Source organism: Amblyomma mixtum, chromosome 3, assembly GCF_055824585.1.
Source record: "Amblyomma mixtum isolate Tamu chromosome 3, ASM5582458v1, whole genome shotgun sequence".
NCBI lineage: Eukaryota > Metazoa > Arthropoda > Arachnida > Ixodida > Ixodidae > Amblyomma > Amblyomma mixtum.
This window is the reverse complement of record NC_143014.1, coordinates 206,041,185-206,055,857: the sequence shown is the minus strand read 5'-3', so window position 1 is coordinate 206,055,857 and position 14,673 is coordinate 206,041,185.

Sequence of the window (14,673 nt, the reverse complement as noted above, 5' to 3'; positions counted from 1 at the left end):
CAAAGCACCTGCCCGGACATTTCACCAGTGGGGTTAGCGGCCTTCATTTATCAGTTCTGGGAAGTGGCTTAATTTGTTCTGCCCTCAGTCCCCAAGGCGGCTGGTCGGCGCTCCTTGTCAAGCCAGAAAGGGATGGTCCCCTCGCTGGCGTCGCTGTGTCCCTGGTGGGATAAAGACATGAATGGGTGGCTCCCCCCCCCCCCCCCTCCCGCCGACGAGGTTGTTGGCCACCGCAACCGCAGGTAAATGGCACCGCCGTCGCCGCCGCGCCGGCGGCATGGCAAGACAACGGTGGCGGGAACTTGATTACTTTTGTATTTTGTAAATAGTGTACAAAGCTCTCCCCTGTCCTTTCTTGCTGTCGCTCCCCTCTATACTTCTCCTTACTATCCTCTCCCTTTCCCTGTCGTTTCCGCCGGCTGCAGCTCGGGTGCTTAAGATATTAGATAGCAATTTCCGCAGCCGGCAACACTCTTTTGCTTCCTTTTTTTTTTTAAATAAACCACTACCACCAAGGCAGGAACACGATACCTATCAACGTGTAGAACGTGGAATTGTGTGAAATAAGACAGCCGCTAACAAGGTGAACGTACAAAGCAGGGGACTACTTGACGAGACTGCCACTGACTTCAGTGCGAAGAATGGTGAATGCAGCTATATATGAACAAATGCAAAGTCATGCGTGTATCTAGAAAAACTTCCGTCCCACCTCACTACTACATCGATAACATTTCGTTGGAATCAGCCTCATCATATAAGTGCATCGGCGTCCACATTACTTATTATCTTAACTGGTCTCTTCATACCGAGAACATAATTGAAAATGCTAATCGCATGCTTTGCTACTTACGTCGCATCTTCTTTAACGTTCCTTCCAATTTGAAACTACTGCTTTATCAAACACTAATACGATAAAAACTCGAGCATGCAACACGTGTATGGCACCCTGCTCATGACTTCATTAATGATCTTGAGCTGGTGCAAAATAACTCTGTGCGTTTAATCCTTGTTAACTACAACCGCACAGCTATGAAGTCTAATATCTGCCTCCCATAACTGACATCGCGTAGAAAAGTGTTTCGTATCACCCTGTTCCACGAGCTGTACCATCATCCCGCTCTTCGTGATCACCTCATCCCCCGTACAATTTCTGTATCCCGCCGCATTGATCATGATCACAAAGTTGGAAGTATGTCATGCAACAGAAAATGCTGCTCGCAGTCATTCCTGCCGCGAACCTCATGCGACTGGAACCACCTTACCGCAGAAGTTGCCGGCACTGAAAATTACGAGCAGTTCCGCGTAGCACTAGCTAACATTGTATATTCAGGCGCTGTTTAATGTTCATGTAATCAACTGTATTTTTCTCTGTTTTCGTATATTTAGCATTCCCCTTGTGTAATGCCACTAGCCCGTTGTGCTCTAAGCGGTGCGGGCCGGGCTCTATTATTTTACTTTCCTTTTAGACAAGCCCACCCTAACATCTGTGTAATGCCACTGGCCTTGAGGGGTAACTAAATAAACAAACAGAGTAATATGCAAGCCTCTCACACAACATTCACTAATATTTCTTTCTTTCTGTAATAACAATTTGTAGACAGCCTAAAGGCTCATATTTCACTGACGTGAAGGTTCATTTTTCAGTCACAGTTCCATACTGTAGAGCGCAGGATAGCGCTTGTGCTGCATAGTTATTCTTCTGTGTGTGTCATTGTAGGCGCTATTGTTTGTTTTCTCAAGTACTATGCACCGTGTATCCCAAACTGAAGTTCTTCTAAATCTTCATTGATATTAGCAGTTGCAAATTCAAGCCTTCTGCAGGATTTGAAGGAGGCCCAAGGAGACGAGGACTAATTTTATGCATATGCAAATGTAAACAGCTAATCTATCTGTACTATTGTAACTTGCATTCTCTTTTTTGCTTTATGTGCTGTTCTTATATTTCGTGCCATAATGCTGAATGTCGTGATTTTTGTATGTATTATAGTGTAAATTGATACTGTATGTCTGCTGTCAAAGTGTTTTCTTTTTCTTTACTGTAATGCGCGATTGTAATGTTTATCTCTTATATTGTTTGGTGTACTTTCCATGTTCTTTTAAAGTACCAACTTGTTTTTCCTACGTTCAAAACTCATCTAATGGTCCCCTGGGCCTTGTCAAGCTGTGTGCACAGCTTTTAGCCCAGGGTGACCAGCCAGATTTTTCTGGTAAATAAAGTGCATTGACTGATTTATTAATTCATTGATATGCAACTTACAAATGATTGGAAATGAGGGGAACATGTGCACAGGGCGGAAAGCGCGTGGTCTGCCAGGAAACACTGAGGTGGCCCCGAGAAGGGCCTTTAGTAAGGACGACATCCGTTTTGTGCCTCTTCACTAAGCAGCGACGACACGGCGTGCGCAGTCCTCGTTTTGCACGAGCTGTCGAAGCAATCCTTGGTAAAAAAAAAACACGAGGGAACAAAGTCGTGCTGTGTATGCAGATGCGATCGCCTCGCGGTTCCATTCACGGCGAACAACCATCCGGCAATCCTGGCTCTTTCGACGGATTCAGGAAACGACTGAAAAGAACAAAAGTAAGGAGCGAAGAAAGGTGCACTGCTTACAGGTTAGAACACAAAAACAAAGCTAGGCGCTGCACTCGGTTAACCCATTCAACGAGGCGTGGCGTGAGCTTTAAATCCGATTTCGACAAGGCGTGAGAAGTCGCTAAAGAAGCAAAGGCACACTGCACTGAATGAATGATATAAATAGACTAAGCGCAAGTCATAACTTCTCTAAAGCCACACTGCACTCGTTTAACCCTGCAACGAGGCCTAGCGCGGGTTCTGATGTCTGGCGCCGATTTCGACAAAGAGAGGGAACACGGCCGCGAGATTGATGCCCGCAATCTTCCAGGAAGCAATGAAGCGGCCCTGAAAAGGGCCGTTTGGAGCAGCTCTTCAACGTCAACCTACAGCGGCGTGGCGGCGAGCAGTAGGCCCAGCGTCCGCGGCGAACAATGACATCGGCTTCCGAGAAGCATATCCAGGGAACGACGCTGCAAAAAAAAAAAAAAAAAGTTTCGTTACAAGCACCGCAATTTGGTGAGTCCTCAATGCACGAGAAAACTTGCGACAATGTAGTTCAGTCCTTACCTCAGGGTTGAGAATGCGCACCCCCGACAAGCGCGTCAGCGTAGCTGTCAAACGGCGGTCCTCAAAGCGCGCCTGATGCGGATCCTTGTAGTGCCGCGGCAAAAACTTTAAATACGAGCACGACACTAGCCACGTGCTCCTGGGGAAACGGCGAAAGCCGCAAGCAAAAACTGCACAGAAATTTCAGCTGGCTGTCGCCGCCGAGCGCACCACGCACGAACGCCATAGCTGCACACGCCTCGAAACGAGCGCGCCGAGGATCACGAAACGAATGCGGCATGCCCGCTCACCACGCACGCGCGGCGCGGCGGGTGCACCTAGCGATTCCCCAGGCGCTCTAGGGAGAGGTCGAGAAAGGCGCGCTGACGCCACGTCCGGTTGAGAACGAGGGCGAAGTCAAAAAACGTCACGGAGAAGCGCATCCCATCGACCAATCAGCGTTTCCAGCCTGCCGTCCCGCAAACGCTTCTCTGTGCACAGTAATGTTTTGCGAAACGTCCTGTATTTTTCGCCCGTTAGCATGTTCACGAGTTCTGTAAATATGGCGAGGTTAAAGCACTAGATTAGTGCCGGTCGTGGCTGATTACTGTAATTTACAATATGCAGTCCACACGTGTCAGCAGCGCTCAATTATTTCTGAAAAACATTTTGTTCACTAGACTGTCCGCGTCCGATACACCAAGCCCAGAGGAGCAACGTGTGCGACCGGCGCATAAACTTTATCTGCACACACCCCAGAACGATATTCTAATAGAGTAAGCGTATGGAATGTCATTGCATATCCGGCGATATTGAAAGATACTGTACTGTCCGCGCCTATAATTAGTGCGCCGCAAAGCGCAAAATTTCAGCTTTTTTTACATTACAGCCCGCGGACTGCATACCCGAAATTACGGTACTTTGAAGCCAATTACTTAGCCATTCATGTTAAAAAGTTTCAGCGCAAGTTAATGCAACAGACGATCGGAAAGAGGCGCATGAAAGTGCTTCCTTAGTCCTCTACCTTGCTTTGCGTTGTATGGTTTCAAGCTGTTAACGGATCATATGGATGACATTGAAAGGTGTATCATTCCCTACGGCGCACCTCTGCTTTTGTTCAGCGAGCGGCAGAATCGCTTCGACGAACACAACAGGGTCGGGAGCTGCATGCTCCTTCATACACACGCGCTTCCGTGGTACCTCCATCACCGCTCCGTTCTCCATGACGGCGATGCCGCCGCGCCACCTATAGGCGCTGAAAAGTGCGACATCCAGCTGAAATTTCTGTGCAGTTTTTGCTTGCGGCTTTCGCCGTTTCGCCAGGAGCACGTGGCTAGTGTCGTGCTCGTATTTAGTTTTTGCCGCGGCACTACAAGGATCCGCATCAGGCGCGCTTTGAGGACCGCCGTTTGACAGCTACGCTGACGCGCTTGTCGGGCGTGCGCATTCTCAACCCCGAGGTAAGGACTGAACTACATTGTCGCAAGTTTTCTCGTGCATTGAGGGCTCACCAAATTTCGGTGCTTGTAACGAAACTTTTTTTTTGCAGCATCGTTCCCTGGATATGCTTCTCGGAAGCTGATGTCATTGTTCGCCGCGGACGCTGGGCCTACTGCTCGCCGCCACGCCGCTGTAGGTTGACGTTGAAGAGCTGCTCCAAACGGCCCTTTTCAGGGCCGCTTCATTGCTTCCTGGAAGATTGCGGGCATCCAATCTCGCGGCCGTGTTCCCTCCCTTTGTCGAAATCGGCGCCAGACATCAGAACCCGCGCTAGGCCTCGTTGCAGGGTTAAATGAGTGCAGTGTGGCTTTAGAGAAGTTATGACTTGCGCTTAGTCTAGCTATATCATTCACCCAGTGCAGTGTGCCTTTGCTTCTTTAGCGACTTCTCACGCCTTGTCGAAATCGGATTTAAAGCTCACGCCACGCCTCGTTGAATGGGTTAACCGAGTGCAGCGCCTAGCTTTGTTTTTTTGTGTTCTAACCTGTAAGCAGTGCACCTTTCTTCGCTCCTTACTTTTGTTCTTTTCAGTCGTTTCCTGAATTCGTTGAAAAAGCCGGGCTTGCCGGATGATTGTTGGCCGTGAATGGAACCACGAGGCGATCGCATCTGCATACACAGCACGACTGTGTTCCCTCGTGTTTTTTTTAACAATGATTGCTTCGACAGCTCGTGCAAAACGAGGACTGCGCACGTAGTGTCGTCGCTGCTTAGTGAAGAGGCACAAAACGGATGTCGTCCTTACTAAAGGCCCTTCTCGGGGCCACCTCAGTGTTTCCTGGGAGACCACGCGCTTTCCGCCCGGTGCACATGTTCCCCTCATTTCCAATCATTTGTAAGTTGCATATCAATGAATTAATAAATCAGTCAATGCACTTTATTTACCAGAAAAATCTGGCTGGTCACCCTGGGCTGAAAGCTGTACACACAGCTTGACAAGGCCCAGGGGACCATTATATGACAGTTTTGAACGTAGGAAAAACAAGTTGGTACTTTAAAAGACTCAAAAGAAAACATTCGACAGAAGTCTGTCTGGTTGGGAAATTTAATGTTAGGAGAAGGTAAGTGACGCCAACCAAGTAAAATACAGGAAAAACACGACGTTTCGGGACCGGCTCGGCCCCTTCTTCACGGTGTGACTACGGGCGAGCGCAGCTTGGCTTTTTAAGCCCCTGTGTGGAGGACCTGCGGGTCAATGGCCGCAGCCCATGGACGTAGGATGAGGGGAGAGTCCCCAGGGAACGATTAACATTCTCTCGTGTTTGCTGTATGTGCCACGACTCGAGTAGAAGCCTCCTGCGTGGGTTAGCTTCCGTTTCCAATACAATGGTGCTGTCGAAGTCAATTGGGTGGTCACACCCTTCACAGTGTTCGGCCACGGCGCTGCGTTGACGATTCATGTGACGGACGTCCGCTTTGTGTTGGTTCATCCTTTCCGCGAAGTTCTTCGTTTCCCCTATGTACGACGCCGGGCAGACGGAACACGGAATTTTGTACACGACGCCCTGGGCCTTTTCTCTGGGCTGCCGGTTTTTTGGGCGGGGGAGAAGGCGACCGATAGTGCTGGTCGGTTTGTGCGTTGTCAGCACCCCTTCTTTTCCGAGAATGCGACCGAGCGTCTCGCTCACGCCTCTCACGTAGGGGATGCAAACACGTTTCCGCTTCTGGCATGCGTCTGAGGAAATAATAGACCGGATTTTGTTTTGCCTTTCTTGTTTCCTGATAATGCGCCGGATGAATGAGCTTGGGTAGCCGTTCTTTTGGAGGTCAGAAATGACTCGGTTCTTCTCCTTCCTTTTTTCTTCACTTGAGGAACATATGGAGTCGGCTCTCTTCAGTAATGACGTCACGACAGATGCTTTGTGCGGGATGGGATGGTTCGAATCGAAATGTAGGTACCGTCCTGTGTGGGTTGGCTTCCTGTGCACCGAGGACTGCAGGCCTTTGTCGTGCCTTGTAAGTAGGACATCCAGAACATGAAAAGAACATGGAAAGTACACCAAACAATATAAGAGGTAAACATTACAATCGCGCATTACAGTAAAGAAAAAGAAAACACTTTGACAGCAGACATACAGTATCAATTTACACTATAATACATACAAAAATTACGACATTCAGCACTATGGCACGAAATATAAAAACAGCACATAAAGCAAAAAAGAGAATGCAAGTTACAATAGTACAGATAGATTAGCTGTTTACATTTACATAAGCATAAAATTAGTCCTCGGTTCCTTGGGCCTCCTTCAAATCCTGCAGAAGGCTTGAATTTGCAACTGTTAATATCAAAGAAGATTTAGAAGAACTTCAGTTTGGGGTACATGGTGCATAGTACTTGAGAAAACAAACAATAGCGCCTACAATGACACACACAGAAGAAGAACGATGCAGCACAAGCGCTATCCTGCGCTCTACGGTATGGAACTGTGACTGTGAAAAATGAACCTTCACGTCAGTGAAATATGAGTCTTTAGGCTGTCTACAAATCGTTATTACAGAAAGAAAGAAATATTAGTGAATGTTGTGTAAGAGGCTTGCATATTACTCTGTTTGTTTATTTATTTATGTTACCCCTCAAGGCCAGTGGCATTACACAGGGGGAATGGTAAATATACGAAAACTGAGAGAAAAATACAGTTGATTACATGAATATTAAACAGCGCCTGAATATAAAATGTTAGCTAGTGCTACGCGGAACTGCTCATAATTTTCAGTGCCGGCAACTTCTGCCGGAAGATGGTTCCGGTCGCATGAGGTTCGCGGCCGGAATGACTGCGAGAAGCATTTCGTGTTGCATGACACACTTCCGACTTTGTGATCATGATCAGTGCGGCGGGATACAGAAATTGGCTGAAGGAGGAGGTGACCACGAAGAGCGGGATGATGGTACAGCTTGTGGAAGAGGGTGATACGAAACACTTTTCTACGCGATGTCAGTGATGGGAGGCAGATATTAGACTTCATAGTAGTTATACTCGCTGTGCGGTTGTAGTTAACAAGGATTAAACGCACAGAGTTATTTTGCACCAGCTCAAGATCATTAATGGAGTTGTCATGAGCAGGGTGCCATACACGTGTTGCATGCTCGAGTTTTTATCGTATTAGTGTTTGATAAAGCAATAGTTTCAAATTGGAATGAACGTTAAAGAAGTTGCGACGTAAGTAGCAAAGCATGCGATTAGCATTTTCAATTATGTTCTCGGTATGAAGAGACCAGTTAAGGTAATAAGTAATGTGGACGCCGATGCACTTATATGGTGAGGCTGATTTCAACGAAATGTTATCGATGTAGTAGTGAGGTGGGACGGAAGTTTTTCTAGATACACGCATGACTTTGCATTTCTTCATATATAGCTGCATTCACCATTCTTCGCACTGAAGTCAGTGGCGGTCTCGTCAAGTAGTCCCCTGCTTTGTACGTTCACCTTGTTAGCGGCTGTCTTATTTCACACAATTCCACGTTCTACACGTTGATAGTTATACGAGCACAATTCGTTGTGATTGTCAAGGAATCGTGTTCCTGCCTTGCCGCCACCGTTGTCTTGCCATTAGAGATGTGAAGGCCTGAAAAAAACACTGCAATTTTGGAAAAAAACCGGTTTTTTTCGTTTTTTTCAGACGAGGGAAAATGGAAAGAAACATCGAAAATTTCAATTCTCAATTTCAAAACGCAATTTGAAGGTTTTATGGTTGCTTGCTTTCAGTTTAGATTTTTGTTTTTGCTTTGAAAACCATTACAGCATGCATCGTTAAAAGATTGGAGAGCAGTCGTCATCGCCGGTGCCTGGTAGTGTTTTTAAAACGCTCGTGCTGCGAGTACGCGGGTTGAAGGCCAGGTCACATATAAGCTCCAGGCTTGACTTAAAAACACACTAATCGTTTGAACAAAATGGCTGCAAATTCTACAGCGCTACACACACGGCTTAAATAACATAGGCTGCTGTGCACGTAAGCGGTTTCAGCCAAATACAAGCCTAGCTTCTTGATTTCCAACGTAGCAGAGTACAGTACATCCGCAGGAATTTGGTCCAGGACAGGGGTCTTCAGCGAAGCACGTGACCCCATCTACCTGGTGGCAAGACCTTTGCACCAACCAGCCGCTAACTCGTCTGGCTTGCCGGCTGCGGCAGATACCTCCATCATCCGCCAGCTGCGAACTAAACTAGTCCCGTTTCGGAAACGTCCATACAAAGATTCGCAACAGGCTTTCAGGGGAACGCGTTCGAAAGTTTGCGTATGTGCAGTCGAACCTAGCTGTGGACACAGCTTCAACCCATGCTGCTGCGCGTAGTGCCGCATCCAGCGACAGTGACTCTGAGTCCGATGTGGAGTGAGTTATAGATCAGTTTTCATGTTCCCTTTCTCTTGCAATAGAACAAGAAGTTCGTTCCACAAATATGATATTTATATTTCCATATTCGCCTGAAGTGCAAATCATTATTTATCTTCTCGGTGCAATAGAAAGAGAAGTTTGTTACACAATATGGCATCTATAACTACATATTCGACTGAACTTCGGATCATTATTATTGATCGTCGTGTTGTTGCAAATAAATCTGTTTTTGTAATGTTTTGCAAAATTTCCAATTTTTCATGAAAAAAACCCGGAAAAAAACGGTTTTTTTCATGCCATTCAAAATTTCATGAAATTTTACATCTCTACTTGCCATGCCACCGGCGCGGCGGCGACGGCGGTGCCATTCACCTGCGGTTGCGGTGGCCAGCAACCTCGTCGGCGGGGGAGGGGGGGAATGGAGCCACCCATTCATGTCTTTATCCCACCATGGGACACAGCGACGCCAGCGAGGGGACCATCCCTTTCTGACTTGACAAGAAGCGCGGACCAGCCGCCTTGAAGGAGGGGACTGAGGGCGGAACAAAGCCACTTCCCAGAACTGAGAAATGAAGGCCGCTAACCCCACTGGTGAAATGTCCGGGCAGGTGCTTTGACCTTAGTGGACATGTGGTGGCGGGATATCTCAGACGTCGACTCGTTTCCCCTGGTATCGAAATGAATATTGCTCGCGTAAACGTTAACATTCAAAGATTGAGTAATGGCATAATGTCTATACATTTCGCCATTTATTTTTCAATAACAAAGCGCAAAAAAAATTTTTGTGCAAATAAAATAAAAAATCGTTGTTTCTATTTTTTCTTTTTTTATATACAGCAGTCTGTCCGCTCCCCCTAAAATCACTCTCTGTGACCGCCACTGACTGAAGTAATGTAAGGTTGTTAGTGTTGGTTATTTCTCTAAAAATGACGCAAACATCAGCGAATAGGTGAATATGAGAATCCATAAGAGAGCGGAGATCATTAATGTTAAATCAGGAACAGTAGCTAGGGTCCAAGAACTGAACCTTGTGGAACTCCGGAAGACACCTCTGTAAAACAGGTGTTATAACCGTTAGCAAAAACTAATTGTGAGCGATTAAGTAGACCTTCAATCCATTTCAATAAGTTACAGTCAATATTCAGATGTTTTAGTTTGTGAGCCAAAAGGTTGTGACATACATCGTCGAAAGCCTTCGAAAAATCCAGAAATATACAATCAGTTAGAGATGGTAGGTCTAGAATACAGTGAAATACATGTGTAAACTATATTAACTGTGTTTCGCAAGAGTAAGGTTTTCGAAAACCATGTTGCGCTGACATAAAAAAGTTGTTCAATGAAAGGAAGTTAACAAGGTTGGTGAATATTATATTTTTGAACATTTGGGGTCAAGTAATGGTAAGGGATATGGGACGATAATTAATAGGGGATGCTTTTCTGCCGGATTTGTAGACTGTAACCACCTTTCTGATCTTCCACTCAGTAGCAGCGTTGTCTGGTCAATGCTGGAAAAGTTTGGTTAGTATAATGGGCGAATAAGCTGCAGTGCTTTTTAAGTAACGCAGTCATAACCCGGAGCGGAATGAACACTGAGTCCATCAATAAGCTTATTCACACCAGTAGGAGCAACAGTTATAGGTGGCATGAAAACATAGTTGAAGTGGTGAGTTGTAGGCATATGTATACATCAGATATGGGTGTAAAGTTGTCAGTGATTGCGCGGTTAAGAATCGTGACGCAAACGTCGGAAGGGATGGGGTCGCCTAACGGGTCAGATAACGCAAAACTATCGTCGGTGGAAGGATTAATGACCCGCCAGAATTTTTGACATTGGTGGTTACATGTGAGTGCAAGTGCTTTTAGCGCTTTTGAGCGCCTGAACATACATGTTGGAAGCCGCTGAATACGAAGTCCAATCACTCACTAGTTGGCGAGGACTTTACGATGCGGTAGAGGCTTTCTTTTTGTTAGATAAACGTTTAATGTGATTATTACACCAGGGAGCTATTGAGTGGGTGGTGGCAGTGCGTTCATGAGTGTATTGTTCTGTGAGTTGGGTGACTATAGCTGTGAACATGCTCCAGTTGGTTTGAATGCTGCGGACACCAAAGCTATGGGAAAGCATCGATAAAAAAAATAGTTCATTATTTATCGCCTGAAAATTTACTCCGTTGTAGTCTCGTATTATTATTTTTTTTCTTTTTGTTAGTGTTCGGAGTGGCTAGATTAATGTCAGAGTGCATTAGCAAGTGGTCGCTGATGCCTGGCAGGTATGTAATAGGTGAGACTATGTCAGATCGATTTGTCAGGATTAAATCTAGCGTATTAGCCGCGTTGGCTGTTATAGTCCCTTGTGAGCACAAGTGCACTAACGAGAATACTGAGCGCGCATCTAAAAATTCGCGACTTCGAGACGAGAACGGGGACATTAAAGGGGAGTTGGTATTCCATGTTATCTTCGAAAAAATTAGATCGGCAAATAAAACAATACTGAAATAGACCATGGTGCTTTGTTTTTAAGTGTTTCCATAAAAAAGTATGGCAACAGATAAGGAAAGGCTTAGGTAATCGTGATCGAGGAGGTTAGACTGAATTATAGTGCAACAGCTTGAAACAGGTCTTCGCATCATTCATATATACTAGAACATTGCAGGAGCCCGGACAAAGCAAAATTACACAAATTACGTTTGAATAGAGATCATGGCAGGAAAGTGGATGAAATATAGCTTAAAGAAGAATTGTGAACCGAAGCAAAGTATGTAATGAGCCAGAAATATGCATATCAAAGAAGACACTGCACTGAGGAAATGGACAGCATGCAATAAATGAGCAGCATAAGTGCAGCGTACAGGCCTTTATCAAAGAATTTATTTTTTGTTTATTTACCACGTCCTGCTAATGTTAGCTCCATAAAGCATTATCAAAATTATCACAATTTTCAGTTTTATTTGCTTAGGAGAACGTTAGAGCAATAAGAACTTGGTTCATAAATGCACTTCAAATATTGCCATAAATCATCGTACTCTTCGTCCTGGGCCACAAGAGCTGGGGCTTCATGAGATAATTATTACGGTGCATTAACGAAAATTTCAACATGCCGTCAGCATGCAAACATTGCGCTGAAAAAACCACATTTTTTAAATTTTCGCTGGCAGGAGGGAGTAACTTTCTTGACTGCGCTGCTTTCTTCCTAAGCAAATGAAAGACGTGTATGCCGAGCAAAAACAATTCGAAAATATGTAGCGTAAGATATAACACTAATGCACTGTGAAGCTTGATGCCTTATTGGTCCAGTACAGTGGAGAGCTGGGCGAGTTAATTGGTTCACGATTGTAGAAAGAAAACCAGCGCAAAAGACGGGGACACAGAACTGGGAACACAGAATACAGGAACACAGAACACAGCGTCGTCCTGTGTTCCTGTTGTGCGTCTCCGTCCTTTGTCCTTGTTTTTTTTTCCTTAATTGTCCATGCACTTGTGGCAATTTAAGTGCACTTCCTGTGAATTTTGCACAAAAGTAGGGTATTTTTGCATTCACCTTTTTTACACGCTGAGTTGTTTTATCTTTTGGTCACTTCAGAAGGGAGGAGTTAGTACAGGAGTAATTTACTTGGAGAATACAAGGAAATATACCTTGCGATGAATTTTCTCATATTTTAATTCTGCCTGATGGGAATGCATTACGCGCCATACGGTGTTGTTACTCACAACCAAACGCCCAGGGCTCTAAGTTGGGCAAAGCATGTATCATATATGTGGAAGTGCGAATATGGCTGTGGTGCGCTGGGCGTCTTGCATGCACAGGAGGAAGTGATTTGTGTCTAGACCATCCAGGAGGGAATGTACAAGGACGGGAGGATAGTACAAACGCTAAAAAAAAATAGCTAGCTGGGGCTGGTGGTGGTAGTGGTTTATTTAAAAAATAAAAAATGTGAAGCAAAAGAGGGTTGCCGGCCGCGGCAATTGCTATCTAATATCTTAAGCACCCGAGCTGCAGCCGGCGGAAATGAAAGAGAAAGGGAGAGGATAGTGAGGAGAAGTATAGACGGGAGCGACAGCAAGGAAACGCGTTTTTCGTTCTAGCAAGTACCAACCTTGGGGCAAAGCAACTAGTTTTGGGCGCCTTGTAAGAAGAAAGGATGGTTCTGGGAAGCGGAGGCAGGGCTGCGTACGGCGCACGCGGGGTCACGGAGTCGCGCTGCACATCGGGAAAAGGTTAAATCCTTCCACTCGCAGCGCACCGCAGAGCCGGCAGCCTTCTCTCTTGTCCGCCTACCTGGCAGGAGCTACTCTCTCTGGTTCCGGCCGGGGAGACGGACAATAGTCGCGGGCGAGAGCGAAGGGGGGGCCCCACCACATGAATGGTATTAGAAGAATGTCACTGGCGCCTCCACTACGGCTCAGCTCGTACTATTCTGGCGTTTCGCCGTAATCGCTTGTCAGCGAAGTGAACACAGCACCGTGCCTTCCCGTGAATAGTAGAAACAGGGACGTCACGGCCGTATCGGCATTCGCAGGATAGCGCCGCCCTGTCGCTTATTTGCTCGCTTATCCTCTGACAAGTCAAAAAGTCTTCCTGTCGTGGCACGCCATCCATGGCTTACGACACCACGTCTGTCATTCCCCTTCGTACTTCAAGCGTTTCTCTTCTTGCTATGAAAGTATTAGCCGTTGCGGCCACCAATTCAAGCAGCGAGAAAAAATTCAGCGCCGCAGGATTCGTAATGAAAGAGCGCCGCTCTTGTTTCGATCAAGCCATCATCAATGAACAACTTGCATAATTAGAGTGATAAATCTATACCTTTATGCGTTGTGTCTTGTGTATAATCCCAAACTGTGATCTGGAATGCGAGGTCAAAATTTGAATGTCATTGAAATAAACTCATTTTCCTGAAATTCTCTTTTTGTGTCGTCGCCGCTTTGCAGGTCGGGCCGAGCACGAGCGTGCTCATGGTCCTTCAGTGTCGGGCCGGGCTTCCTGTCGGTAGGTTAAGTCCTGGGCCGGGCGGGGGTTCGAAATTGCGGCCCGTGCACAGCTCTATTCAGAAACCTAATCACATTTCCTTTTGTGAAAAAAGAGCTATGTGCAGAGTTTAAATGGTGCAAGTATGAAGCTACAATGAAGTCAATTACAGACTTCTGTGCAACAGCTAGAGGAATTTCAAGAGCATGCTATACGTGATGCTAGTTGCCTCAGTCACAATTGATGCAGTCAAGTATTACTTCGTATATTTTTTTTTACCCAACAGACATGAAATGTCTGAAGATTAATATGTACCAAACACATCGAAACATCAGTTGTGATGCCTGAAAAAAGTTGTACTGCAACATATAAATGCTCAAGTCTCGATAAACAGGAATACTGAAGGGGAATAAAAACAGTTTTCTTTTGTTCGGGCTCACGCCCGCACCTGCTACAAACATATTCTTTATACATAGCAATAAAACTTGAAATAACTGTTTAAGAAGCCTTTTGGTCAATAGTATAGCTAAGTATGACTGAAAGGAGTCCGCAAGAAATGCACGGAAGCAGGCATGCAGTGTGACAGCGCAGCGCGACAGGTGCGCTTTTTAATCTCGCGCGCGCACTGAAGAACATGGGTTTATGGTTTATTGGGGTTTTAACGTCGCAAAACGACTCAGGCTATGAGGGACGCCGTAGTGAAAGGGGTTCGGAAATTTCGACCACATGGGGTTCTTTAACGTGCACTGACATCGC